Source organism: Dendrobates tinctorius, unplaced genomic scaffold, assembly GCF_039654945.1.
Source record: "Dendrobates tinctorius isolate UK_male_01 unplaced genomic scaffold, ASM3965494v1 ptg000028l, whole genome shotgun sequence".
NCBI lineage: Eukaryota > Metazoa > Chordata > Amphibia > Anura > Dendrobatidae > Dendrobates > Dendrobates tinctorius.
The window spans coordinates 85,963,856-85,990,753 of NW_027361696.1; positions in this window are offsets into that span (position 1 = coordinate 85,963,856).

Below are 26,898 nucleotides of genomic sequence, written 5' to 3' on the forward strand. Positions count from 1 at the left end.
CTGCAGGGACTGGATGACTGGTTGCCCTTGAAGGAAACATGAATGTGGCCAATTACAGAGATATCGTGGATGAAAACCTCTTCCAGAGTGCTCTGGACCTCAGACTTGGCCAAAGGTTCACCTTCCAACAAGACAATGACCCTAATCACACAGCTACAATAACAAAGGAGTGGCTTCAGAACAACTCTGACCATTCTTGACTGGCCCAGCCAAAACTCTGACCTAAACCCAATTGAGCATCTCTGGAGAGACCTGAAAATGGCTGTCCACCAACATTCACCTTCCAACCTGACGGAACTGGAGAGGATTTGCAAGGAAGAATAGCAGAGGATCCCCAAATCCAGGTGTGAAAATCATGTTGCATCATTCCCAAAAAGGCTCATGGCTGAACTAGCTCAAAAGGTTGCTTCTACTCAATACTGAGGAAAGGGTCTGAATACTTATGCCCATGTGATATTTCAGTTGTTCTTTTTAATAAATTTGCTAAAATTTCTACATTTCTGTTTTTTTTTAAGTCAAGATGGGGTGCAGAGTGTTCATTAATGAGAAAAAAAATGATTTTTTTTGAATTTACCAAATGAATGCAATGAAACAGAGTGAAAAATTTAAAGGAGTCTGAATTCTTTCCGTACCCACTGTGCATTATTTGCAGGTGGAGATTTTACCTTTGCTTATTCATGTAAATATATGCTTTTCTGCTGGGTCTGCTCCTCGTTTCAGCATTGCAATGAAACATGGTAATTTTTATGCAAATTACTGTGCACCGATGGTTATGAAAAAGATTTGACATTTTGGATCAAACATTTTACATTCTGATTCTGTGATGATGTCTCCTAGGGGCTTTAAATATTATTAAAATGAGGGTACTTTAAGATCCCTCCATAGTATCGGGACACTTCTACCATGAGGTGGGATGAGCTGTCTCACAGGAGACACTACATTACAGCTGCTCCCTTGCAGTGGCATAACTAGAGTCTGATGGGCCCCGATGCAAAATTTGAACCAGGGCTCTCTGTTGCATGTTAGTCAGATGTATGGGCCCTCGAAATGTCTCCTGGCCTGGCTCCTTTTTGTAATAATGCCCCTCCCTCCTGGGCCCCATGCTATAACATTTTCCCCCATCCTGGTATAATGTCCCCCATCTTGGTATAATGTCCCCATCTTGGTATAATGTCACCAATTCTGGTATAATGTCACCCACTCTGGTATAATGTCCCCTTATCCTGGTATAATGTCCCCATCCTGGTATAATGGCCCTCATCCTGTTATAATGTCCCCCATTCTGGTATAATGTCCCCCATCCTGGTATAATGTCACCCATTCTGGTATAATGTCCCCCATCATGGTATAATGTCTCCATCCTGGTATAATGTCCCCATACTGGTATAATGTCCTCCCATCCTGGTATTATGTCTCCATCCTGGTACAATGTCCCCCATACTGGTATATCTTTGCCCATGATGATATAATGTACCCATTGTGGTATAATGTCCCCCCATCCTGGTATAATGTCCCGCATCTTGTATAATGTCCCCATCCTAGTATAATGGCCCCCATCCTGGTATAATATCACCCATTCTGGTATAATGTCCCCCCATCCTGGAATAATGTATCCATCCTGGTAAAATGTCCCCTTGTCATGATCCAGTGTGGGATCTGGCGGTATTAATTGCACTGGGTGAACTTTTTTTACTTTGGAAAGTTCCCAGGTGTCTTGACTGTCCCCGGTGGTGGTTAGCAGTATTGCACTTTAGGTTTTTGTGCACTTAATTAGAGATCAGGTGTGACACCCTATAAAGGTGTGCTAGGGGGTGCAATCACTGCCTGTGATATTGTGAGTTTGTGTTCACTCTGAGTTTGGAGAGCCTGGATGAAGGATGGAGCTGGTGAGGAGTCCTGCGCAGCTTAGCCAGGGGGGATGTGTTTCAGCTATGGTGTCTGGACGAAGGGCTGGCATGGCGTGGTGGAGTCGCAGTGATGGTGTCAGCGGGAAGTGTCTGCATGGGCTGTTGGAGTGGCGACTATGGAGAGTGGCGCTCACCACGTGGGACTTGGCCGCTGAGCTGGACTCAAGCATGCTCGACTTCGTGTCAGCAGCTGAACACTTCCTTGGGACTCTGGTACTAAGCAGCTGCAACTGGTGTTGGACTCTGCTCCGAGGCTGCACTAAGGTGAAGGATCCTGTTATGGTGATGGATCCAGGTGGAGGAGAAGATGCACTCAGGTGGAGGGCTCTGTTGCTAGGAGCGCACGCAACAGAGCAAAGCTAAGTGGTGTTTCCCCTGTATTGTCTCTTTCCTCATGTGTGTTATTAGTGCAGTGGTGGGATTAGTTTCCGCACCGACCTATTCCCTAGTGAGGGTTTAGGGTCAGGGCGAGCTAGGGCGTTGAGGTACGCGTGCGGCGCCCGGTGCGAAACCGGCATAGGGAACGTTAGGAGTGCAGGGACACTGGCTCAGGGGAGCTCAGGAGGTCTCCAATTCCCTTTTCCCTATTGCAGGGCCCACCATTGTTAATGTTTCCCAGGTCCCACTTATTATTTAAATTCGCCATACTGGAGGCGGGGTTTCCAGAATGTTTATTAACGTGTAATACCTAAATTCGCCAGGTGGAGGCGGCGTATCCACCTGCACGTATTATTATTTAAATGCGCCCCACTGGAGGCGGTGTATCCAGGGTCACGTGTGTTATGGGTCCGCCTTGCGGTAACATCTGTGTCCTGACACACGTGATCATGACATTATCACAGGCCATACAGTTTTTTTTTTTCTGGTGAGCTTTGGCCATGTGGAGACCGCTGAGTAATTGCTGCCGGGCCTCACTGATGTGAGTGGGGAGCGGCAAGGTGTTTAGAGCCGCTGCAGCAGCAGTTATCACGGTCTGGGGCCTCTGCTCAGATAACCAGAGGGGAAAAAAAAAAATGGCGGCTTTGGCAAATTGCGGGTCTGGCAAAAGCCCCTAGAGTCGCTGCTGGGGAGCGGGACTTGCTCTCGCACGGGGAGGTACCCAGGCAGGTGGGAGGAATGGTGCCCCACGGAGCTGCCTGGTATTCCCCGAGGTGAAGGGGTACATCCCTGTGGTGAGCAGACTTGGTGTGTAGTCGCTGCTGGGGAGCGGGACTTGTTCATACAGGGGACACACCCAGGCAGGTGGGAGGAATGGTGCCCCACGGAGCTGCCTGGTATTCCCCGAGGTGAAGGGGTACGTCCCTGTAGGGAGCAGATTGGTGTATAGTCCGCAGGGCTCATGCCAAATCTTCAATGCCGCCCCTCCTGGTCGTGTGGAGGCAACCAGCGAGAGTATATTTCCTCCATTTCCCGGTCCCCTTCTCCCCCTGGTGTGTGCAGCAGGTGTGCTGCGGGGGAGTAGGGACAAATCTCAAACCTCGCCATTAAACCAACCCTAGGAGGCGCAGTCCTCATGGTGAAAGGGTTGGAGGGTGGTGTCCCTTGGTGAATAGTGGGGGTGTGAGTGTGGTGACACAGGGGGACGCCTCTGTTGTAAGGTCCTGAATGAGTTCACCAATTTTTTGACAAACTAATGTGTGTAATAAACGTTCAGGTCCGGACCTGTGTGTGAACAAGCGTGTATGTGTGCCACCAAATAACATCTTGTGGAAGTGTGTTGTGGAGCCTGATCAGCTCATAACAAACAAACATACACATACATAAACTCGTTCCCCAGGTCGGCACTGTGGAGATGAGTGGTGCCTCCAAAATGAACTTTATTGCCAATACCAGCGGTGCGTTTGTCATAAACCTGAAGTGTCAGGGAATGGTGGGGTGAACTCAGGGTCTGGGCGTCCCCGCTGTAGGTGTTTTCCTAATGAGGGGTGGTCTTGAGGGTCCAGAGGCCCCTCATTAAGGAGGGGGTACTGTCATGATCCAGTGTGGGATCTGGCGGTATTAATTGCACTGGGTGAACTTTTTTACTTTGGAAAGTTCCCAGGTGTCTTGACTGTCTCCGGTGGTGGTTCGCAGTATTGCACTTTAGGTTTTTGTGCACTTGATTAGGGATCAGGTGTGACACCCTATAAAGGTGTGCTAGGGGGTGCAATCACTGCCTGTGATATTGTGAGTTTGTGTTCACTCTGAGTTTGGAGAGCCTGGATGAAGGATGGAGCTGGTGAGGAGTCCTGCGCAGCTTAGCCAGGGGGGATGTGTTTCAGCTATGGTGTCTGGACGAAGGGCTGGCATGGCGTGGTGGAGTCGCAGTGATGGTGTCAGCGGGAAGTGTCTGCATGGGCTGGTGGAGTGGCGACTATGGAGAGTGGCGCTCACCATGTGGGACTTGGCCGCTGAGCTGGACTCAAGCATGCTCGACTTCGTGTCAGCAGCTGAACACTTCCTTGGGACTCTGGTACTAAGCAGCTGCAACTGGTGTTGGACTCTGCTCCGAGGCTGCACTAAGGTGAAGGATCCTGTTATGGTGATGGATCCAGGTGGAGGAGAAGATGCACTCAGGTGGAGGGCTCTGTTGCTAGGAGCGCACGCAACAGAGCAAAGCTAAGTGGTGTTCCCCCTGTGTTGTCTCTTTCCTCATGTGTGTTATTAGTGCAGTGGTGGGATTAGTTTCCGCACCGACCTATTCCCTAGTGAGGGTTTAGGGTCAGGGCGAGCTAGGGCGTTGAGGTACGCGTGCGGCGCCCGGTGCGAAACCGGCATAGGGAACGTTAGGAGTGCAGGGACACTGGCTCAGGGGAGCTCAGGAGGTCTCCAATTCCCTTTTCCCTATTGCAGGGCCCACCATTGTTAATGTTTCCCAGGTTCCCCCTTTATTATTTGATTATTGTATGTATAACGTGTAATACCTAAATTTGCCAGGTGGAGGCGGCGTATCCACCTGCACGTTTTTATTATTTAAATGCGCCCCACTGGAGGCGGTGTATCCAGGGTCACGTGTGTTATGGGTCCGCCTTGCGGCATCATCTGCGTCCTGACACACGTGACCATGACACCCCTATTCTGGTATAGTCATCAGAAACCGAGTCCTCCAGCAATGGGGGGTATGTCTAAAATGTCACATTTTTCAGAAAAACTAAAAATCTGTATAGTTGGACATACAAGTCACATAGAATCTAGAAATCTATTCCTTTTGATACTATTTTTTTTTTTTTCAAAAACAAGGTGTTAGCATGGGAGCAAAATTTTCCCCTTCGCTAACCAATGTTGTCATGGCTGTTTGGGAAGAACGATTTCTATTTAGCCTTTCTAATCCTTTTTGCAACCATATCAAATGGTATGGGCACTTTATAAACAATCTGGTACTTAAAGTATATGGGATGGCACACTAGAAGAAGCAGACACATTCATCCATTATATCAATCAAAATCAATTTAACTTAAAATTTAACATTTTTTTTCAATTCTACTAGTGTAAATTATTTCGATACTATATTACATGGTAATCCTAACTCATAAACTGTTACCATTTGTTGGACAGAGGCATGAGGATATCATGCATGTGTTGCGGCTGTCGAACTGCCACGAGACATGCAGCCACGGACACTAGAACATAGTATTCGAGCATGTCGGTTTATCGCTATTTGTTGTGTCGGCTCATTGGACATTTTGGAGTAATGACTGCGATCCAAGGGGTAACGTTTCTCCTTGCGGAGAGTGACATATTAAGCATGCCAAGATGAGGAGACTCTAAGCCGCAGTGCTCCTCTGGGAAATATGCAAATTGTCTCTTCAGAGAGTAAGAGGAATAGAACTCTAGTGCTACCTATAGGAAGCAGTGATACTAAAAGTCAGTCGACCCTTTAACAAGCCTTGTCACGTGACTTATGATAAAGGTCAAAACCAGAATCTCAATTTGCAGACACTATGTTTTGGGGTAATGGCTGTAACACTGGTTCAAAATCAGCGTAACATCACTGTGGGTGCTCCTGCATTAAAGAGTCAAACTTCCGTAAATCATGCCACCTGACACCATAATTTGGAGAGTAGGACCGGTGTGACATTCCTCCTGTGAAAGCCTATTCATAATTTTACTCATGTGTCCTCTAGACCAATCTCTGGAATCATTGTGTCCAAAACAAATTTGGAACTCATTGATGAAGAGAATAGACCTCCATGTCTGCCATCAAGAACATCTGGAAGTGACCAGTTGGCAAATGCATTCAGCGGGGCAGGATATTAATAACCTGTTAGAATCTGCTCAGTTTGTGACTATCCGCCATTTTTCTGTAGTGTTCTGGCTGCTGGTCTTTTTCCCCTGGTGCAGGGTTTGCCTTTGGTCAGGTGATTGTATCACCCTTTACTAACCTGCACCTGTCTCCCAGTCCTTGCTGGACAACAGTGTTAATCCACTTGAAGTCTGGCTTGGAGCTTTGCTTTGCTCTCTGTGTATTTAATTAGTGCAGTTCTGGGACCTCTGGTTCCACTAGCCTCAGTTTCTGCTTTCAGTTGGCTTCTGCAGCCTTCTTTGTGTTTTCTGTTAGGAGGTGACCCATTTTTGTACCCAGCCCTTATATCTTTCAGGGACCCCCTTCCCCCTAGCTATAGGTCTTCGCTTGAGATTAGCCTAGGATCGTCGGTGGGTCTATTCACAAGGAATGGGTCGCCCACTCCATCGTAGGGCACCAGCCTAGCCGCAGTGCAGGGTCAGTTTTCCCCCTCCTACCCTAGTCCTGTGCTGCAGAACAGTAACATAACCTCATCGACAGTGGTCGAGGTTGTAAGTGCGGGGATTTCTGCGTGTGGCGCTCATTCTCCAGACTGAATAACTCAAGGTGATTTGAAACCTTTGTTTCCATTTTTTCATCATTTTCAGAACATTATTATGTCTATCCATACTGTTGTTTTCATAAGTACATGACTTTTCCTTCTTGGTTTTGCAATTTCTATGTTGGGGTGTGCATATAAATGAGAACTTTCTTTTATAATAAAATAGCAGCATATAGTGAATTACTCTAGTAACAAAAATGATGCAGTCTGTGCATGTACCTTCAAAAAAAATATAGGTTGTATTGTGTTATGATGAATTCTTTTCTTCACAATCATCTTTGTATTCATGTGCAGATTGTGCTTTATTGTTTTGATGTCAAAATACGTATAGTTTGCTTTATTGTGTGATTTCATTGCATCTATATTCATTTATAATATTTTTTATCAATTTGTTTATAGACTGAGTTATATGATAATTTGATTGATACTGTGCTCTATTATTATAATGTAACATTAGTGGTTTTCTTTACTCCTATTCTTTGTTATATTGTTATGATTTTACAATTGTTTGTAATTATTTATTGTGATAATGTCACAATGGTGTTAGTCCTGATGATGTCTGATGTTGATAATAATGATCTTGTTACACCAGATTGTGCATTTATTAATGGTGAGTATTCTGTTCTTGCAATATCATAATAGTGTTTTGGTCTTTATTCCTGCACAGAATTCTAATGAGGTTGTGTCATACAAAGTCTCTTAATTGAGAGATTATGTTCTATTATGTTGATATCCCCACATTGTTTGTGTTCATTCATTGGCTAAATTCTATTTTTGTCTTTGTTCTTTCAAGAAAATGTCATCTTGCATTTACTTTTTTCTCTTTGTTCTGTTTTGAACACCCCACATGAAGACCTGGAAGAACAACATGTGCAACCCCCTGAAGATCCTAATCCAATCCTGCAACAATAGAGCACTGCAGCTGGTCTGAAACAGAAGATCTTAGATAAACTAAATAGCATCAATACCAGACAGCGACTGCCAAGGCCCAGCAAAGAATCACCACCAGACAGTATGCTAGAAGATGCCAATAGAGCACTGGCATCAATACCTGCCTCCGCTATAACTCAAATTAATAAACTGATCTATGCTACTGCCTCAGCAATCATGGAAATGCTTGGCTATACAACCAGCAAGAACAACAGAATTATGTGCCCCCCATGGAAAAGAAGGTGTTTCGCCTCTGAGGGTTCAGTCGCCACACTGATCCACCTGACCAGGATCTACAGTGAAGCTATCCGGATGTCCTTCAGACTGGAGAAGAGCGACCGGTTGGTAATAAAGAGAGGCAAGTTAGTCAAGACCGATGGAGTGGAATTACCAGCAGGGCATATAGCAGATGTACAGACATGCTACAAGTACCTCGGCATCCCACAGGGATACGGTAACCATGATGAGGAGGCAAGGAAAGCAGCAACATCCAAATACCATCAAAGGGTAAGACAGGTCCTGAAGAGCCAGCTCAATGGGAAGAATAAAATCCGCGCCATCAATACAAATGCCCTGCCAGTTATCAGATACCCTGCTGGCATAGTGTGTTGGCCAAAAGAAGAGATGGAAGCTGCAGATGTAAAGACACGAAAGTTCCTCACAATGCATGGAGGTCTCCACCCTAAGTCTAGCACCCAAAGATTGTATACCAGCAGAAAGGAGGGTAGTCAAGGCTTGATAAGCATCCAAGCCACCATCATGGATGAAACAAAAATTATCCAGGAATACATCAGAAGAATGGTGCCAGAAGATGAGATGCTGAGAGAAAGCCTAAGGCAGCAGCAACAACAGATCTGGAAGGCAGAACAGGAACATGAAATGCCATGGCAAGACAAGCCGCTGCATGGGATGTACCACTGACAGATAATGAAAGTGGCTGACCAGGAGAAATACTACCAATGGCTGGAGAAAGCTGGACTCCGAGACAGCACAGAGGTACTAATCATAGCGGCACAAGAACAAGCACTAAGTACAAAATCCATAGAAGCAGGAATCTACCACACAAGACAAGACCCAAGGTGCAGACTATGCAAAGAAACCTCAGAAACAGTCCAACACATAGTGGCAGGATGCAAAATGCAAGCAGGAACAAGGTATACTGAACGCCTCAACCAAGTAGCGGTAATTGTATACAGGAACTTCTGTGCAGCATATGGGTAAGTCCCCCTAAGTCCAGGTGGAAGACCCCAGAAAAAATTGTGGAGAATGAAAGGGCTAAAATCCTGTGGGACTTCAAGATCCAGATGGATAAGCAGCTGTTGGCTAACCAACCAGACATTGTCATAGTAGACAAGGGTCAGAAGACAACAATGATAATAGATGTGGCAGTGCCAAGTGACAGCAACATCAGGAAGAAGGAATATGAGAAGCTGGAAAAATACCAGAGCCTCAAAGGAGAACTGAAAATGTGGAAGGTGAAGGCAACAGTGATTCCAGTGGTGATAAGAGCACTTGGAGCAGTGACCCCTAAGTTGGAAGAATGGCTACAACAGATCCCAGGAGCAACATCTGAGCTCTGTCCAGAAAAGCGCAAGAGTGGGAGCAACTAAGATCCTGTGCAGAACCCTTAAACTCCCAGGCCTCTGGTAAAGGACTCGAGAATGAGAAAGGACAACAAAGACCAACCCCATTGAGGGGTGAGAAGGAAGATATATATATATATATATATATATATATATATATACTGTATATATCAAGAAAAGAGGGACTTTTAATTCTATAGTTTACAGCTCGTTGCCAAGGTTATTGACCACTTTCAGATGGCTAAGAGTAGCCAGTTACCTAGATAGGAGGAAGCATGTAGTGCTTTAGACATTGCAAGTGTCTCTCTGAAGCCGTTGGGAAGACTCTGGCATACTGCAGAGGAAAAGTGCCCTCTTCTATTAGAATGGAAAAGTGCACAGTTCTGACCAACAGCATAATCTTGAAGACAGAAAGTTTAGAAAACTCAGTTAACTATTTAAACATTAAAGTATTGTCACTTCATTTGGTTGGCATAGTATTAGATGTTAATATATGAATATATTTTCTAGTATATCCTGTTATATATTAAAAATTGCTTCCCCCCCATACTCTCACTTTAGATCCCTTTTTCTTGTCAGCTGGATCTCTTTAACTGTTTCCAAAACTTCTCAATCACCAAAACTGTGTTTATTAATAGAGTGAAAAATAGCCATGTGGGAAGACTGAAAGGGAAGATAAAGCCCTGAATAAGCCACTCATCCATGGGAAGCTATGCAGATGGAATAGCTCAGAAAAGGGGGACACACCCCTTATTTGTGCAGAGTACAAAAAACCTGAGCTGAACTATAAGCTGGTATACGTGCAAAGTGTAAGACCATATTCACACTGTGATTTATACTTTGTAAAAACATGGGGCATGGCCCCTTTTCTGAGTGTTATGATAGTATAGCAACTAACTCGGGAAAATAAGCAGCACACTAAAAACTGCAACAGAACCTGCCGGTTCCTATTTATAGATCCTGACCCCGCAGTCCCAAGTAGTTCCTGCGTGAGCTGAGAGAACCCTAACTACAAATTAGACAATGGTAACTCAGACCTATGCTGGGTGAAAAGCCATCAGGTTCTTCACATTCCTTTTAAAGAACCGGAGGGCAGAGCAGAGTGCAAATTTCCTACAGAAGGGAAAGTGTGATGAAACAGAAAGAGAGCCCAGAGTGAGTAAAGAAACCACGAAATACAAAATAAAGGATTAACCCCTTCACCCCCAAGGGTGGTTTGCACGTTCATGACCGGGCCAATTTTTACAATTCTGACCACTGTACCTTTATGAGGTCATAACTCTCGAACGCTTCCATGGATCCCGGTGATTCTGACATTGTTTTCTCGTGACATATTGTACTTCATGTTAGTGGTAAAATTTCATTCAAATAACTTGCGTTTATTTGTGAGAAAAACGGAAATTTGGCGAAAATTTTGAAAATTTCGCAATTTTCCAACTTTGAATTTTTATGCCCTTAAATCACAGAGATAAGGCACACAAAAAACTTGATAACTAACATTTCCCACATGTTTACTTTACATCAGCACAATTTTGGAACCAAAATTTTTTTTTGTTAGGAAGTTATAAGGGTTAAAAGTTGACCAGCGATTTCTCATTTTTACAACACCATTTTATTTTTAGGACCACATCACATTTGAAGCCACTTTGAGGGGTCTATATGATAGAAAATACACAAAAGTGACACCATTCTAAAAACTGCACCCCTTAAGGTGCTCAAAACCACATTCAAGAAGTTTATTAACCCTTTAGGTGCGTCACAGGAATTTTTTTGAATATTTAAAAAAAAATGAACATCTAACTTTTTTTCATAAAAAAAATACTTCAGGTTCAATTTTTTTTATTTTACCAAGGGTAACAGGAGAAATTGAACTGCAAAAGTTATTGTGCAATTTGTCCTGAGTACGCAGATACCTGATATGTGGGGGGGAACGACTGTTTCAGCGCATGGCAGAGCTCAGAATGGAAGGAGCGCCGTTTGACTTTTTCAATGCAAAATTGGCTGGAATTCAGATTGGACGCCATGTCAGGTTTGGAGAGTCCCTGATGTACCTAAACAGTGGAAACCCCCTACAAGTGACCCCATTTTGGAAACTAGACCCCCCAAGGAACTTATCTAGATATGTGGTGAGAACTTTGAACCCACAAGGGCTTTACAGAAGTTTATAACGTACAGCGGTACAATTAAAAAATCATATTTTTTCCACAAAAATGATCTTTTCACCCCAATTTTTATTTTCCCAAGGGTAACAGGACCCTAAAAGTTATTGTGCAATTTGTCCTGAGTACGCTGATACCCCACATGTGGGGGTAAACCACTATTTGGGCGCATGGCAGAGCTCGGAAGGGAAGCAGCGCCATTTGACGTTTTTGGCTGGAATTGAGATCGGACACCATGTCGCGTTTGGAAAACCCCTGATGTACCAAAACAGTGGAAACCCCCCACAAATGACACCATTTTGGAAACTAGACCCCCTAAGGAACTTATCTAGATGTGTGGTGAGAACTTTGAACCCCCATGGGCTTCACAGAAGTTTATAACATAAAGCCATACAATTAAAAAATCATATTTTTTAAACAAAAATGATCTTTTCACCCTCAATTCTTATTTTTCCAAGGGTAACAGGACCCTAAAAGTTATTGTGCAATTTGTCCTGAGTACGCTGATACCCCACATGTGGGGGTAAACCACTATTTGGGCGCATGGCAGAGCTCGGAAGGGAAGCAGCGCCATTTGACGTTTTTGGCTGGAATTGAGATCGGACACCATGTCGCGTTTGGAAAACCCCTGATGTACCAAAACAGTGGAAACCCCCCACAAATGACACCATTTTGGAAACTAGACACCCTAAGGAACTTATCTAGATGTGTGGTGAGAACTTTGAACCCCCATGGGCTTCACAGAAGTTTATAACATAAAGCCATACAATTAAAAAATCATATTTTTTCCACAAAAATGATCTTTTCACCCTCAATTCTTATTTTTCCAAGGGTAACAGGACCCTAAAAGTTATTGTGCAATTTGTCCTGAGTACGCTGATACCCCACATGTGGGGGTAAACCACTATTTGGGCGCATGGCAGAGCTCGGAAGGGAAGCAGCGCCATTTGACGTTTTTGGCTGGAATTGAGATCGGACACCATGTCGCGTTTGGAAAACCCCTGATGTACCAAAACAGTGGAAACCCCCCACAAATGACACCATTTTGGAAACTAGACACCCTAAGGAACTTATCTAGATGTGTGGTGAGAACTTTGAACCCCCATGGGCTTCACAGAAGTTTATAACATAAAGCCATACAATTAAAAAATCATATTTTTTCCACAAAAATGATCTTTTCACCCTCAATTCTTATTTTTCCAAGGGTAACAGGACCCTAAAAGTTATTGTGCAATTTGTCCTGAGTACGCTGATACCCCACATGTGGGGGTAAACCACTATTTGGGCGCATGGCAGAGCTCGGAAGGGAAGCAGCGCCATTTGACGTTTTTGGCTGGAATTGAGATCGGACACCATGTCGCGTTTGGAAAACCCCTGATGTACCAAAACAGTGGAAACCCCCCACAAATGACACCATTTTGGAAACTAGACACCCTAAGGAACTTATCTAGATGTGTGGTGAGAACTTTGAACCCCCATGGGCTTCACAGAAGTTTATAACATAAAGCCATACAATTAAAAAATCATATTTTTTCCACAAAAATGATCTTTTCACCCTCAATTCTTATTTTTCCAAGGGTAACAGGACCCTAAAAGTTATTGTGCAATTTGTCCTGAGTACGCTGATACCCCACATGTGGGGGTAAACCACTATTTGGGGGCATGGCAGAGCTCGGAAGGGAAGCAGCGCCATTTGACGTTTTTGGCTGGAATTGAGATCGGACACCATGTCGCGTTTGGAAAACTCCTGATGTACCAAAACAGTGGAACCCCCCACAAATGACACCATTTTGGAAACTAGACCCCCTAAGGAACTTATCTAGATGTGTGGTGAGCACTTTGACCCCCCCAGTGCTTCAGAGAAGTTTACAACGCCCGGGCGTGAAAATAAAAAATTCGTATTTTTTCCACAAACATGATCTTTTAGTCACCATTTTTTTATTTTCCCAAGGGTACCAGGAGAAATTGGACCCCAAAAGTTGTTGTCCAATTTGTCCTGAGTATGCTGATACCCCATATGTGGGAGAAAACTACTGTATGGGCACACGTCGGGCCTCGGAAGGGAAGTAGTGACGTTTTGGAATGCAGACTTTGATGGAATGGTCTGCGGGTGTGATATTGCCTTTGGAGAGCCCCTAATGTACCTAAACAGTGGAAACCCCCCACAAATGACACCATTTTGTAAACTAGACCCCCCAAGGAACTTATCTAGATGTGTGGTGAGCACTTTGACCCCCCCAGTGCTTCACAGAAGTTTACAACGCCCGGGCGTGAAAATAAAAAATTCGTATTTTTTCCACAAACATGATCTTTTAGTCACCATTTTTTTATTTTCCCAAGGGTACCAGGAGAAATTGGACCCCAAAAGTTGTTTTCCAATTTGTCCTGAGTACGCTGCTACCCCATATGTGGGAGAAAACTACTGTATGGGCACACGTCAGGGCTCGGAAGGGAAGTAGTGACGTTTTGGAATGCAGACTTTGATGGAATGGTCTGCGGGTGTCATGTTGCCTTTGGAGAGCCCCTAATGTACCTAAACAGTGGAAACCCCCCACAAATGACACCATTTTGTAAACTAGACCCCCCAAGGAACTTATCTAGATGTGTGGTGAGCACTTTGACCCCCCCAGTGCTTCACAGAAGTTTACAACGCCCGGGCGTGAAAATAAAAAATTCGTATTTTTTCCACAAATATGATCTTTTAGTCACCATTTTTTTTATTTTCCCAAGGGTACCAGGAGAAATTGGACCCCAAAAGTTGTTGTCCAATTTGTCCTGAGTACGCTGACACCCCATATGTGGGAGAAAACTACTGTATGGACACACGTCGGGGCTCGGAAGGGAAGCAGAGACGTTTTGGAACGCAGACTTTGATGGAATGGTCTGCGGTTGTCATGTGCGTTTGGAGAGCCCCTGATGTACCTAAACTATTGAAACTCCCCACAAGTGACCCCATTTTGGACACTAGACCCCCCACGGAACTTATCTAGATGTGTGGTGAGCACTTTGAACCCCCAAGTGCTTCACAGAAGTTTATAACACTCGGACGTGAAAATAAAAAAATCATTTTTTTTCCACAAAAATGATATTTTTGCCCCCAATTTTTTATTTTCCTAAGGGTAACAGGAGAAATTGGACCCCAAAAATTGTTTTGCAATTTGTCCTGAGTAGGCTGATACCCTACATGAGGGGGTAAAACACTGTTTGGGCGCATAGCAGAGCTTGGAAGGGAAGGAGCACCATTTGACTTTTTCAACTCAGAATTGGCTGGAATTGAGATCAGACGCCATGTTGCATTTGGAGAGCCCCTGATGTGCCCAAACAGTGGAAACCCCCAATTCTAACTCCAACCCGAACCCCAACATGCCCCTAACCCTAGCCCTAACCCTAGCCCTAACCCTAGCCCTAACCCTAGCCCTAGCCCTAGCCCTAGCCCTAACCCTAGCCCTAACCCTAACCCTAGCCCTAACCCTAACCTAACCCTACCCCAACACACCCCTAGCCCTAACCCTAGCCCTAACCCTAATGGAAAAATGGAAATAAATACATTTTTTTTATTTTATTATTTTTCCCTAACTAAGGGGGTGATAACGGGGGGTTTGATTTACTATTTATGGCGGTTTTTATGTTTGGCGGCTGTCGCACGCTAAAAGACGCTTTTTATTGTAAAAATAGTTTTTGCATCACCACATATTGAGAGCTATAATTTTTCCGTATTTTGACCCACCGAGTCATGTGAGGTCTTATTTTTTGCGGGACGAGTTGACGTTTTTATTGGTACCATTTTCGGGCACGTGAAATTTTTTGATCGCTTTTTATTCCGATTTTTGGGACGCAGAATGAACAAAAACCAGCGTTTCATGAATTTCTTTTGGGGGGGGTGCGTTTACACCGTTCCGCGTGCGGTAAAATTGATAAAGCGCTTTTATTCTTCGGGTCAGTACGGTTACAGCGATACCTCATTTAGGTCGTTTTTTTATGTTTTTGTCGGTTTTATGCAATGAAAACTATTTTATATAAAAAATAATTATTTTTGCATCGCTTTATTCTGCGAGTTATAACTTTTTTATTTTTTTGCTGATGATGCTGTGTGGCGGCTTGTTTTTTGCGGGACAAGATGACGTTTTCAGCGGTACCATGGATATTTATATGCGTCTTTTTGATCTCGCGTTATTGCACTTTTTGTTTGGCGGTATGATAATAAATCATTATTTTTTGCTTCGTTTTTTATTTTTATTTTTTAAGGGGTTCGCTAAAGGGGTTAACTAATGGGACAGTTTTATAGGGCAGGTCGTTACGGACGCGGCGATACCTAATATGTGTACATTTATTGTTTTTTTTTTTTATTATTTTAAAAAAATGAATTTATTGGGGAATATTTTTTTTTTTTTTTTACTAATTTATTTGGCGATTTTTTTAAATTTATTTTTACACTTTTTTTTACATTTTTTTTTACTTTATTACATAGTCCCAGGTGGGACATCACTGTCCTGTGACAGATCGCTGATCTGTCACATCACAGATCACTGTGACAGATCAGCAATCTGTCACAGGCAGTGCACAAGGCTTCCTCATGCCTGCGCTTTGCAGGCACTGAGGAAGCCAGCTTCCCCAGGCCCCCGAAGGCCCCCGTCGCCATCTTGGATTCGGGGGCCTGGAGGATAGGAGTCCCCCGCAGCAGCGCTGCACATTGCGCTGCCGTGGGGGGCTCAGGGAAGCACGGAGGGAGCCCCCTCCCTGCCGATGCTTCCCTTTAACTCCCGGTACACCGCGATCGCGTTTGATCGCGGTGTGCAAGGGGTTAATGTGTCGGGGGCGGTCCGTGACCGCCCCTGACACATTGTGCCGGGTGTCAGCTGTGATAATCAGCTGACACCCGGCCGCGATCAGCGGCGCTCACCACGTGGGCGCCGCTGATCGCGGTAGACGTACTATCCCGTCCCCGGTCATACGGGCCCGGGTACCGTGGACGGGATAGTACGTCTCATGTCAGGAAGGGGTTAAGTAAGGATTCAGTACATACTGTTAGAGAATATGCTGCCTACTTCCTAAAAAACCCAGACGATAGGTGCAGGCTAAAGGACGTAAACAGCTGAGAGATAAACCCTAGCTGGTCTTTCACTGACTGGCTTAATCGACAGTAGTATGGCTGGACATTGAAATTAGACTATCACCAGCAGGAAATACCAGCAAGGGGGAAGTACATAAAGCAGCACCCGAAAACTGATAGGTCAGACAAATGAGTAACCTAAACTGAAGCAAGGATAACAGAAAATAAACACCCGGAGAAAATGTATATCTGCTGTAGGTCGGTGAACAGAGAAATTGACCACAGAGCACAGGCTCAAGTGTTCGAACCCAGATGCATGACACTGACCTATTTCATCTGCATAGTTCCCATGGATAGATGTCTTATTTGGGGCTTTTTCCTGCTCAGCCCTTATTCACATTGACATCGCTTTACACACGGTAATGTTTTAACACTAGACAGGTTAGGACCATCCTATTGGGTACACAGTGATGCGGTGGGATGTCTTTTATGCTTTTTTGATCACAATAGTGTTAACTAAGTACCCTATATTATTTACATATGCCAATACTATTTACTCCTTTACTTGTTGTAGGGTCTATGGTCTATGCTCATTTTCTTTTTTCATTTTTTTTCTTGGGTTTTGTTTTTAAGTATGATTATGCGCATACTAAACCTCATTACATCTAAAAATAAAAGATTTTGGCAGAATAAGTTAAAAATGATGATTTGTTTGGACTCCAATTGATCACATGTGCAGGGTTCCAGAATCCCTCCTTTCTCTACACCTTCAGGGCATTTTTGGCTACCAATCTTTACAAATGGCCCCTCTCTACCATCATAAGGAAAAACTGGTAACCCATGACCCACGTACCAGTGATTGGTGGAGATTTCATATGTAAAGCCCCCCGCAATGAAACATTTATGACCTGTGCTGTGAAAAGATGATCAATGTGTATTGTGGAAAAACTGATTTACTTTGGAAGGTGTGGAGTATACGGTAGTAAATGTATACACACCCAATGTGAGACAAATCAGCTTTCTCAATAAGGTCAAAAAGAAATTACCCAATTTCAGTAGGGGGCAAATCATATGGGGAGGGGATTTCAACTGTATAGTCAACCCAGATACAGATTGCTCATCTGCAGCTCCATATTATAGGAGCGTGAATCTAGGAAAGTGGTTGGGAGACTCCAATTTACATGATAGTTGTAAAATATTGAACCCTACTTCAAAAGAGTACACTCGATTTTGCCCACATAACAAATCTTATACTAGAATAGATCATATATTCACCAACTTCTCACTACTGGACTCGTACATAGATTTTCAAACTGGCCCCATTACATGGTCAGATCGTGCTCCAATTCTACTGACTTTACGTATTTCTTCATTGACTCCAAAACAATACAATTGGAGATATAGCAAATTTGTTGTAGACTCCCCAGAGAATATATCATTAACAAGGAATGTCCTAACAAACTATTTTAAAGAGAATAACTCCCAGGAGATCACACCTGAAACATTATGGCTGGCACACAAATGTGTCATCAGAGGCCACTTAATTCAGATGGCCTCGAGACAGAAGAGGGCAAGAGAGAGCCAACAGAAAATATTGCTAGAGCAAATCCAAAAATTAGTACACCAAGCCAAGGCAGATAAAAATTTTGCTAAATATAACAAACTATACTCCCTTAGACTAGAACTCAGAAATCTCCTCATAAACTTATATGAGAAAAAGACTCTGTTTAATAGAGCAGGGTTTTATGTAAATAATAAACCCTCAAAAAATATGGCAAATAGGTTCAAACCTATAAACAAAAAACATTTAATCAAAAAAATAATCCAAAACTCAAGGAATATAGAAAAGCCAAAAGATATAGCCCTGGCCTTTGAGAATTATTATTCAAAGTTATACAACATAGGAGAAAATGGAGCTCATCCCTCTCCTACAGCAGAGATGATAAATAATTTCCTGGGAAAGGTAAAATTGGGATCTTTGTCTCTAGAGCAGAGGGAATCACTTGATGCACCCTTTTCTGAAGGTGAGGTCTCTTTTGCAGTAAGCAACCTTAAAAGTGATAAAGCTCCAGGTCCGGACGGCTTTCCCATAGAGTACTATAAAGAATTTCAAAAGGATCTTATCCCACACTTAACAAATGCCCTGAATTTTATAAAATCAAAAGGAACGTGCAATGCAGACATGCTGAGAGCCACAATAGTGGTGATTCCCAAGCCAGACAAGGACCCGACCAAAATTGAAAATTATAGGCCCATTTCCCTCCTAAATGCAGACATCAAGGTTTATGCAAAAATACTGGCAGAAAGAGTGCAGGATGTTATTCCATACCTCATACATCCCGATCAAGTCGGTTTTGTAAAATCTAGACAAACTTCAGATAGTTCTAGAAGTGTTCTGCACCATATACATTCATGTAACAAAAATAAAATTCCCAGCTTGTTTGTGGCTCTTGATGCTGAGAAGGCCTTTGACCGTATTAATTGGGCCTATGCATTCACAGTATTAAAGAGGATGGGCTTTGGTGAGGAGATGTTGAGGAGTATTCGAGCTTTGTACTCTCGGCCGTCTGCCTCTGTACTGGTCAACAGCACGATGTCAGACAAATTCTCCATAACAAATGGGACAAGACAGGGATGTCCTCTGTCCCCAATTATTTTTATCCTGAGTCTGGAGCCTTTGGCTCAATTGATAAGGGACTCCGATGAGGTACACGGTGTACAGCTGAGAGGCTCAGAGCATAAGATAAATCTTTATGCAGATGACATCATACTTACACTAACAAATCCAGTTGACTCACTGAAAAAGATCTGGGACATTATAGATTTGTTTCGCTCTGTCTCATACTACAAACTTAATGCAAAGAAAACTAACGTCTTATCACTTTTTATTTCAGCTTCCATTAAACAGCAATTAAGAGACAAGTATCCCTTTAACTGGGACAGTGCTAAGATCCCATATTTAGGAATTTGGCTTACAGGTAACCCCACACATATTAGTGAGACAAATATAGATCATCTTTTGCAGTCTCTCGACCTTAAGTTGAGGGAACTGTCAAAAACCCCGGTCACATGGATGGGTAAAATAGTGTTATACAAAATGTTCTGCCTTCCTAAAGTCCTGTTCCTATATAGGAATGTCCCTCTGCCCATATCCATACAATCCATACAAAAATTAACCCACCAGATAAATAAGTTTATTTGGAATAACCGGAAACCTAGAGTGAAGAAACGTACATTACTCAAATCTAAAGAAAATGGGGGAATAGCTCTTCCAGATCTGGAGGCATACTATTTTGCCACTGTGACTGAATTAACAAAAAGTTGGTTCACGGAACAGACTGAACTGGAATGGCCAAAAATTGAAAGGGATATGATGCCCAACAGGGAACCAATTTTGTTTATATCATACTTTCTTTTGCACAGAAAAGAGATTGTGAATATAGATAATCCAATACTCAGAGCCTCTATGTTGTGTTGGTCACACTTGTGTAAAGGAAAATCTAATGTTTCCCCTTTTTCAACTGAAAAATTGAGACTCCCCTTTTTGTCTCCTGTCAGGACTTCCTTAAGACCTATGTTCGACAGTTGGGCAAAGTTTCCAATCACTTTTGTGGATGACTTGTTGGATAACAACAGAGTCATGCCCTTTGAGCTGGTTAAGACCAGATTTGGAATTCCTAATACGGAATACATGAAATATCTTTTGCTCAAGGAGGAATACAATAAATATAAGAAATACTTCTGCAGAGTGGTTTTGATTAACCACACTATTTATAATTTTTTATTTAGCATGTCCCCCAGACATGGGAGCTATCTCAGACCTCTGTATAACAGCTTGACTGGCAAGGACACCTTCACTAATGAGGGATGCTTTGAGAAATGGGAAACCACTCTGCAGAGACAGATATATATCCCTCAATGGACTTCATCTCTTAAAATTGCGGTTAAATCTACGAGGTGCATGAACATACTTGAAACACACTACAAGTTAGTTCACAGATATTACCTCACCCCAAATAGACTCAGGCACTTTGGATGGGGGGGGGTTCTGGAACGTGTTGGCGTGGTTGTGGATCTCAAGCAGATTTACTTCATGTCTTTTGGGGATGTCCTATATTGAAGCTATATTGGCTTAAAGTTTTTGACTTACTTTCACTCATATGTAATTGGCGTATTCAGCCACAGCCTGCTTTAGCTTTGCTACTCATAGACATACACAGACTTAAAAAGGAAAAGTTCCTGGCCGCTCACATTCTTATGTCCGCAGCTTTCCTCATAGCGAAAGGTTGGAACAGTAAGCAACCTCCAGATATTGTCACGCTTATTATGCTGGTAGATAAACACTGTTTATGAGAGGATTCACTACATTAACAATATATCAATAAAGTTATTTGATGAAAGGTGGTATAGATGGGTGGAACTCAAGCCCAAAATAGAAGATTTCATATCCTGAACTTTTATTTTCTTTTTTTTTGATTCATGATGTGCCAAAATTTCATATATCTAGGTGCCTAGTGTACTTTTGTAAAGGTTCTTTATTTTTCTTCCTTTTTTTTTTTTTGTATTATTATGTTTATTGTTTACCGCACTTATTTCAAGTGTTGATAAGATTGTAATGTCACTACACTGTGATGTATTGCTTTACATCACTCAAAATTCATTTGGATGTGATTGTATAAATGTATGCCTTACATTTTTGCTTATTACTCTGAAAACCTCAATAAAAATATTGTTTAAGAAAAACTGATTTTGTTAAAAAACCACAAGACAATATTTAGTTTTTATTCTACAAAAAACACCTAATGTTTATATATTTGTTTTCCCAACTTTACAATTTACTTTTACGGCGAGTTCTAATTCTTTGCCTGCTCCTGCCGTGCAAAAAAGCCATAGGCGCCAAAGCTTTCTCCTAGCTATCGCATATACGTCTAAAGCAAATGAAAGCTTTAATTTTTCGATATCAGTAATGGAGAAAAAAGTTAAATAGAAGGAAAGATTAAGAGGTTTTAGAAACGTATCTGAGCAGAGCACACTCGATGCTGGGTATAAACAGTGTATCTTTCCTGGAGTCATATTAATCGAAAGAGAAAAATCCATTTATCACCAGGCAGACAGAGCTCTTCATTTATTTTTGTAATACTAAAATGAATTTCATGAGAGGTTAGGATTACTAAATGGGGACTTAGGGATGTTGAAATTTAGCTGGAGCTGGCCTCATCCATCATTGTCCTTTCAGCATTTTATTGCATACAAAACGCACATTCACTCAACCATAATTAAAAGAAATTCTGGCAATTGGGAATGCAAGAGAAAAGTCCAGGAGGAGAAGCGAGATAACTGATGGATGGAAAACTCACAACAAAGCCATTTTTATTTTTTCTTTGGACATGTTTCAGTTTGATTGCCCGAGTAAGAAACTCAGTGCTGTAGGATTCATGATTGTGTAATGTAAGAGGCTAAGCTGAATTTTTATCCTTTTATGAAAACAATTTCATTTATGAAGTTTCATGAAAAATCTTCCTTTCACTTTCTTAGTAATTAGTGGACAATAAACAATCTCAGGCTTTACGTGCAGGGCTAAGCCATGAGCATTACCCTTAGGCTATGGGCCCACGTAGCATTTTAAAACGCACAATGAAAACCAGACTCCTTCCCAGAAATCACGCGTTTTTTTCCACGCGATTTCACCACGATTTCACCGCAATTCTGTTCGCGAATTTGCCGCGATTTTCTCAAGCACTTTCCAAGCGATTTGAAGTGTTTGACAAGTGTGACCAGCTTTTTACTATTGAGGCATCAATAGTAAAAGATAAAATGTTAAAAATGATAAAAAAAGAAAAAATCGGGGTATATTTACCTTCTGACGTCCCGCGCTGCCATCCCGGGCCTCAGCGTTCCCAGTGATGCCTTGCGAGACCTGAGATGACGTTGGTCTCGCATTGCTATAGCAATCTCGCGAGACCGCTAGAGTCATGCGAGACTACTTCATCACAGGACCTTGCCGCAAGGCATTACTGGGAACGCTGTGACCCGGAATGCAGCGCGGGATGTCGGAAGGTAAATATACCTCGATTTTTTTTTTATTTTTTTTTTACAGGGGTATGGTACCCAGGGCCTGGAGGACAGTCTCCTCTCCTCCACACAGTGGGTACCAACCGCACATGAGACGCTTAACTTCCCGCATCGTGGGCATAGCCACATGCGGGAAGTAAGCGATTCTCATGCATTCCTATGGGTGCGGAATCGCGGCAATTCTTTGCGATTCCGCACAAAAGAATGATCATGCTGCAATTTTTTCCGCGATGCGATTCCGCCGCGGAAAAAAGCGCAGCATTAGCACAGCATGTGCGGAATGCCATAGGAATGCATGGGGTGCATTCTGTACAAGATTTTTAAATGTTTTCGCGCCAAAAATCGCGGCAAAAACGCTTAAAAATCGCATTGTGGGCACACAGCCTTAAGCTGCTTTTACACATGCCGGGTTTATACGGGCCGTTTTTGCGGGCTGTATTGCCGTGATTTTTGCGGTCTCCCACAAAAACGGGCCTCAAAAAACCTTCTTGGATCATCGTTTTTCCCTGTTATTACAAATAGCAGGGAAAGAACGGCGATCTGCAAATACGGTGTACCACAAAAACAAGCTGCCTTTGTTTTTGTAGTACCATCGATATAAGTGGAGGCCGTGTCCGTGAGCTGTGAAAAATATCGAGCTTGCTCGATATTTTTACATGGCCGTATATACGGCCATACGGGACACGGCGCTCCAATGTATTTTTGCGGGCCGTTTTTGCGGCCCCATAGAAATCTATTGGGGCCGCAAAAAACGCCCAAAAAGACACGGCAAGTGTAAAAGGAGCCTTAGAAAGACATACAATAGACCCTGCTACAGGTTCTTAAAGGGAATCTGACAGCAGGTTTTTGTGATGTAATCTGACAGCACTATGATGTAGGGAGAGAGACCCTGATTCCAGCAATGTATCACTTAGTTTACTGGGTGCAGCAGTTGTGATAGAATCACAGTTTTCTTTGCTGTACATCTAGCAGAGCTCAGATTTTCAGCTGTGTATATCCGTAGGTGGGGTCCATTATACTATATGGAAGGCTATGTGGGGACCATTATACTGGCTATGTGGGGGGAATCATGCCACACTGTTTGGATAGCTATGTGAGGGGAATTATACTATCTGTAGGGCAGTATAGGGGCCATTATTCTGTATGCAGGGCAATGTGGGGACCATTATACTGTATGGAGGACTATGTGGCAGCTGATATACTGTTTCTAGGGATGTGTCGGGGCTATTATGCTATTTGGAGGGCTATGTGGGGGGCATTATACTGTATGGAGGGCTATGTGGTGGCTAATATACTGTTTGTAAGGCTATGTAAGGGCTATTATGCTGTTTGGAGGGCTATGTGGGGGGCATTATACTGTATGGAGGGCTATGTGGCAGCTGTTATACTGTTTGTAAGGGTAAGTGGGGCTATTATGCTGTTTGCAGGACTATGTGGGGAACATTATACTTTATGGAGGGTTATGTGGCAGCTAACATACTGTTTGTAAAGATATGTAAGGGCTATTGTGCTGTTTGGAGGGCTATGTGGGGGCATTGTACTGTTTGGAAGGCTATATAGGGGCCATTATTCTTTTTAAAGGGCTGTGTGGGGACTTTTATACTGTTTGGGGGGCTATGTTGGTGCTATCACACTGTTTGGAGGGCTATATGGGAATCACTGTACTGTTTGGAGAGCTAGTGGGGTCCATCATACAGTGTTGTGGTTTGTGTGGGGTCCATCATGCTGTGTGAGGTCTACTAAACTGTATGGAAGGGTATGTGAGGGTCATCAGGGTACGGTGGAGGAATTCACTGTGTGAGTATCATACTGTGTTTGTGGGATACTTTTGTTGGCATCATACTTTATGGGGCATTAAAATTGAAATATAGGCCTTTTATGAGAGGAAAATTATTTTGTAGTGGTTGCAAAGTTGTGAGATATTTTATTCTGTGCCCCAACAAATATTTTTCCTCTTTCTGATGATGGGACATGGTTAGAACTTCTGCTTTGGGGTCTCCCGATTTCTATTTAGGTCCATGACCTCCACCTCATCCTCCTTGCTAATGACACCTCTGTTGTCTCGTGGCAAGTGTTCTTTTTTCTAAAGTCTTTGCATGCTGACCAAGCTTCTGAACATTGTGGCCCTTTTTTTCTGTGTGCATCCAGACAGCTTATTATGGCATGGAGGATATGATAATCCTTTTTTTATACTTATTTTGACCTTTACCTATTCGGTTAAGGCAGTAAAGATCAATAAGTTAAATCAGCAGCAGAAGAGAATATTAATACATGAAAAATAATCAGAACTTGTAGAGAAACTAACTTATTAATAACAACCAATATAGCAGCAGGTTTTGTTGTAATATTTCTAAAATTGGCAGCCGAACTAAAGTAAAGAAATGACAATCCCACCATATGTCAAACTCTGGCCCAGTGTATTTGGCCTGCGACACCAGGCTGGTCCCTCGAGTATATTTGGTCCGTGACATCGGGTATATGTGTCCATTAAACTGTATAGAGCACTGTGTTGGACCATTATACTGTATGGAGTGCTATGCTGGGCCATTGTTATACGCCTTGGTTCGAACCCTTGAGCCTGTGTTTTGTGGTTGGCTTCTCTGTCCGCTTAGCCACAGAAGATACATCTTTTCTATGGGTGTTTGGTTTATGTCATCCTTGCTTGAGTCTGTTTATGATTACTGGTGTATTCATTTACTCATTTTTCTGCCCTATCACCTTTCGGGTGCGGCTTTATATACTTCTCCCCTGTTGTTATTTCCTGCTGGTGATAATCTCATTTGGATGTCCAGCTATACTTTTGTAGTTTAAACCAGTCAGTGCAAGACCAGCTAGGGTTTATCTCTATCCTGTTTATGTTCTTTACCGTGCACCTATCTTCTGTTTCTTTTTAGAAGATAGGCGGTATATTCTATTTCAGTACATACTTAATCCTTTATTTTGTATTTCATAGTTTGTTTTACTCACTCTTGGATCTCTTTCTAATTTAGCCCACTTTCCCTTCTGTAGGTAATTCGCATTCTTCTCTGCCCTCTAGTTCTTTAAGAGGAACGTGAAGCGTTCAATGGCCTTTTTTAGGAAGCATAGGTCTGTGTTGCCATCATCTAGTCTGTGTTTAGCACTATCTCTTTTTCCCGAGTGAGTTGCTACATTATCATAACAGCCATTATATGTTATGGAGCACTATGTGGGGCTCTTATACTATATGGAGCACTATATGGTGCACTTTATACTCTACAGAGCTCTATGTAGGGCCTATTGTACTGTATGGAGCACTATGTGGGGGCATTATACTGTATGGAACACTATGTGGGTCACTATACTATATAGAGGACTATGTGGGGCCATTATACTGTATGGAGCACTATGTGAGGCCATTATACTGTATAGAGCACTATGTGGGGCCTATTATACTGTATGGAGCACTATGTGAGGCCAAAATACTGTATGGAGCACTATGTGGAGCCTTTTATACTGTATGGAGGACTATGTGAGGCCATTATCCTTTATGGAGCACTATGTACGCCCATTATACTCTATGGAGTCATATCTAGGGCAATTATGGAGCACTATGTGGCACCATTATACTGTATGGAAAGCAACGCAGAGCTCTGTTATGGAGGACTATGTAGGGCCTATTATATTGTATGGAGCCCTTTTTGTGGCCATTATACTGTATGGAGGACTGCATATACAAATTAGAACAGAATACATTTTCAATGCATTTATAAAAAAAAAAACAGGTCCTCAGCCTAAAAATAAAAGGACCAGGGAAATACTCAATTGGACACTCACTACAGCATAATATACACAAAAACATAGAGTGCAAACCCCAAAAATCCATAAAAAATTAATATTTTATTATATGAAAAAATACACATTACCATAACATCACAAAGGACAAAAAAGGAATCAATACAGGAGATGGAGAAGCAAACAAATATGTAAACTGGACCTTAATGAAACATTAAGAGGTCGGTAGGTGGGTAGGCAATCAATATAATAAATATATCTTCATTATAGCATAAAGTGCTAGTGCCTTAGTGCAAACCGGTGATACTGGCATCTCAAAAATTAATGATACCGTGCATATTTTCTCCCAACATCCCCCAATAGCTGCCCATACTAACAACCACTATTATTGAATGCCAAAAGACAGTGACTGCTCTTACCCATAGTTCCTCCCTAAAGATCCCAGAACACGCAGTCCCAATGTTGGGAGAAAATATGCATGGTATGGTTAATTTTTTACGGATTTTTTGGGTTTGCACTCTGTTTTTGTATGGAGGACAGTGTAGGGATTACAGTTGTAGAATCATACAGTGATGGGGTTGCCATTCTTTTTCAGGGGCATTGTAGGATGGGGAATACCGT